This window comes from Triticum dicoccoides, chromosome 1B (assembly GCF_002162155.2).
Source record: "Triticum dicoccoides isolate Atlit2015 ecotype Zavitan chromosome 1B, WEW_v2.0, whole genome shotgun sequence".
Classification (NCBI taxonomy): domain Eukaryota; kingdom Viridiplantae; phylum Streptophyta; class Magnoliopsida; order Poales; family Poaceae; genus Triticum; species Triticum dicoccoides.
Window position 1 is genome coordinate 262,403,716 of NC_041381.1, and position 4,527 is coordinate 262,408,242.

A 4,527-nucleotide genomic window follows, 5' to 3' on the forward strand; every position below is an offset into this window, starting at 1 on the left:
CTGCTCCGACGCCTCCTTTCCACCCGGCCGCCCCGACGCCCCTCTCCTCCACCACCGCGGTCGCCCCACTGCTTCGGCGCCCCCTCCTCCACCCCCGCGGCCGCCCCGCCGCTCCAGTGCCACTGCTGCGGTGAGACCTCTTGTATTTTTTTCTATTTTTTAGATTTAGTTTAGGTTTAGTTTAATTTAGGCTTGGTTTAGTTTAGGTTTACTTTAGGTTTTGTTTCTATTTTTTAAGTTTTGGTTTACATTTAGTTTACTTTAGGTTTCGTTGAAGTGATTGGTAGGCCTAGTGATTGTACGATTATGTGATCCTATCCAGTAAAATTTATATGCACACCTCATATGAATATGTGATCATATCCAGTAAAATTTATATGCATGTTCCACTCCACTGTCTACACATTTACTTATTAATACTAGCAAATACTGAAGTTTTGCTATGTATAACATTGCTACATGTGTTTTTGTTTATATAGAATTGCATTCATTTCCTCTTCTAGACATGAGCCAGCTCTTGCATGGAACTGAATCTGATACATTTGTGTAGTAAATAAGTATGTTAGCATTTCACCTGGCTTGTAATCAAATTTTATTACTGCTAATGTACCTCAAGTTTATTTGTCGATGAGATGCCTGAGTCTTGGTAGTTTTGGAATCCCTATTAGTTGAAACATGAGCATTACAAAGTTTCATATCTATGATCAATTTGTTGACAGACCCTCATCTTGGTAGAATTTCTCTTGCTGACAGATGCTTATTTCTTTAGGTTTTGTTTTTCATGTTTGTTGAGCTGATGCTCATGATATGGATGTTGTTGTTTTATGTCTCAGGGTCTGGTCGTTCTGATCTCCTACTTAAACAATAGATAAGGTGTGTGTGTGCCTCAAACTCGCAACATGGACTCAATGTATATTTGATAAATGATAACCTCATGTAATTAGCCCTTAAGTTAAAATAGGACCTATTCTCTTATGTTAGTTGCATCTCATGTGGTCATAATTGAGCAAGTATAAGATTGCAGTATGGATATAATGTCATACCCCAGCTTGCATTTCCATACCTTTCCTGTAATAGGATCCTATGGTAATGTCATGTGGTACTTGCTCTGATTTGCGTACAAAGTAAATTCATTTTAGGACACTACCCTTAGTTTCTGATTTGAGGTATGTTTGTTTGCTTGGTGTGTGTCAATCTCAAAATGGCAGACAAAACATGACAATGGGAAAATCCACATACCAAGGATAGGTCACCTTCCCTCATCAAACAGCTTGTACATTCTCAAAACGTGTAATAGTAAATTGTTCAATTTAACTACTACAACTTCTGCATTTTACGAGTGATATTTTTGTGTATCACTGTATATTGATATTTTTGTGTATCTTTGTATATGAATTCGTAAGGCTTATGGTGTCATGAAGTACTTATCATTATGTGAAAATTTCATTAATCATACACAAACTTAATTTCTTCCAAGTAATCATCTGTCCATTATCTAGTCCAAAATCTATACTGAAATTGTATTAACTTCCAAGTAATCCCGGTCAACAACAATTTTTAGTGGAATCTCATACATGGAAGATTGAGGCACACAATAACAGGTCTAAGGGTATATTTGAGCATATACCACTATATGGATTGCTCCCTTGAGATTTACTTTGTGCCTATCAATCTTAACATATATAGAAGCTAAAGATGGTGAGGATATATATTCTCTTACATTTGATGATCAAGAATATATGGAATAACATGCTACTAATAAATCTTGTGCTCGGCTCTAGTATGTCAACAGCCACCTAAAATATGGTGCAACTATGATTGTTGCCACAAGTATTCCAATGTGATCACACCACAAGGAACTTTAGGTTTAGTTTTGGTTAAGAAGAAAGAAGAAAGATGAAAAAAAATAAGAAGAAGAAGAAGAGGAGGAAGAAGAAGAAGTGTATTTTTCCCTATTTTTAGATTACTATGCTCTGTTTTTCAATATTTTCAGTTTTCTTTCATGTCTAAAGAAATCCCTAGTTTTGAAGGGTGTCAATTGCCATTGCCAACTAACCTACCAAATTCATTAAGTGTTGCTGATGTTGTTGAGCACAAGTGCATTGCTTTTTTTCTCAGTTTTCTTTCATGTCTAAAAACTTGGCTCTATTCCAACTTTGTCCCATTATCAAATATGATAGAGTTGAATTAGAGCCAAGTTGGAGTAGATATGCATATGGTCTATTTATCAAATATGGTTCTAGCTGTGTTTATAGATACGGTTCTAGATATGAAATGGTCTCTTCTGCTGCTTATCAGAGATGGGGGGGGGCTGAGGGAGTCCTGGATTAGGGGGTCCTCGGACGGCCGGACTATATGCTTATGCGGGACTGTTGGACTATGAAGATACAAGATTGAAGACTTCGTCCCGTGTCCGGGTGGGACTCTCCTTTGCGTGGAAGGTAAGCTTGGCAACTCGGATATGTAGATTTCCTTCTCTGTAACCGACTCTGTGTAACCCTAACCCCCTCCGGTGTCTATATAAACGGGAGGGTTTAGTCCGTAGGACAACAACAATCATAATCATAGGCTAGCTTCTAGGGTTTAGCCTCTACGATCTCGTGGTAGATCAACTCTTGTAATACTCATATCACCAACATCAATCAAGCAGGAAGTAGGGTATTACCTCCATAGAAAGGGCCCGAACCTGGGTAAACATCGTGTCCCCCGCCTCCTGTTACCATTAGCCTTAGACGCACAGTTCGGGACCCCCTACCCGAGATCCGCCGGTTTTGACACTGACAGAGGCCACCACCGCAGGCTGCGCTTTGCCACACCGGAATATGGCTTGGAAGATTTCGAGTTCTTCACGACTATTCTTGAGAATTCGTCCAGGAGGAAGGTATATAAAAGGAGAGATCTCCCCTTCACCCATCTCTTTATCATAACTCTACTGTTTGCTACATCACTCCTTGACCCATGCTGCAGAGGTTGCCTGACACTTTTATGAAGATGTTGGACGGCCATCGGCCAAAGAATGTGAAGCTGCGACATGCCGGCAGCGGGCTTCGCAGGCTGTGGGATGTGGAGGTGGTGTTCAGGTATGACCACATGTACCTGTGTCGTGGCTGGAGCAGTTCGTCTGTGCCTATGACCCGTGGCATGGGTACTTCCTTGTCTTCAGGTACGATGGCAATGCAATGCTCACCGTGAAGGTGTTCAACATGACTATGTGCCGCATGCGCTACCAGGACGACGATGATGCCAGTATGCTCTGCTTCTTCCTCTCCATTTGGCTTTGTCTCACACCAATTGTTGAAAAAACTTTGTTGCATAGGCAATGGGAGCAGCAGCAGCGACTCTTGCTACAGCAAAAGTAGCAACAACTCTGGCTATAGCAAAAGCACCAGTGAGGATGAGGAGGAATAGAGTGGGGAAGAAGAGGAGCAGAGCAGGGATGACCTCGCGATGGTGGTGGCTGATGATGGCCACGCGATGGTGGTGGCTGACGATGGCCTCGCGATGGTGGTGCCTGCCGATGACCTAGTGACGGTGGTGCCTGAAGATGGCCTCGCAATGGTGGTGGTGCCTAACGATGACCACACAATGGTGGTGGCGTTGGCGATCCCACAGCTGGGGGACTACAGGACCATGCCAATTGTGGTAGAGGAGTACATCCCACTACCTCGCCGCTCTAAGCACATCAAGATGATGAAGGAGAAGAAGAAGAAGGAGGAGTGAAGACCTTAAGAAAAGCTAGTTTTCTTCTTATTCTAACTTTCACCTTTCCTAATTTGCAGATGTGTTGGAAGCTTGTTGGAAACTTGTTTTGGATATGTATGTATGGATATGTTATTGGAAACCATTGTATGTTCGATATGTAGTTGGAAACTTATTGTTGTTATGCTTGTTGAAATTATTTTGAAATGTGTATATATCTGTGAAATTCTGTCAAATTGAATGAATTTAAGAAAAAAACAGAAAAAACAGGGGCTATACAGCCACTTTGTCGTCCGCTGGTAGACAGCAAAGGTCTTTGTCGTCAGCCAGCTAACGGCAAAGCTAACACATGGCAGCTACCTGTGCAACCTGGCGTGCACCGGGCTGGCATATTTGGCAGCCTTGCTCTTAGCTGGCTGACATCAAATACCTTTGCATATTTGCCGTCTGCCAGCTGACGGCAAAGCATGCCGTTAACCCCTTAACGGGCCTAAGCTGCCATGTGTGCCATCCAGGCTCTTTGGTGTCTACTAGCAGACGACAAAGGCCTTTGCATCTTTGTCGTCCGCCAGCAGACGACAAAGAGGCCTTTGTCGTAGCTTATTCTGTCGGACCTGTTGCCGTTTGCTGGCTGACGGCAAAGGCCTTTAACATCCGCCAGGCATGCCTTTGCCGTCAGCCATGGCGGACGGCAAAGTGCCTGATTCTAGTAGTGAAGGGTGACTGATCATCTTTAAATTCTGGGCACCCGGTGACTATCTCCTTCGGGTCAATCTCTGATTGCCAGGCTTTGGCCCGGCCAAGTGCGAGGATGGCCCCGTCTCATGC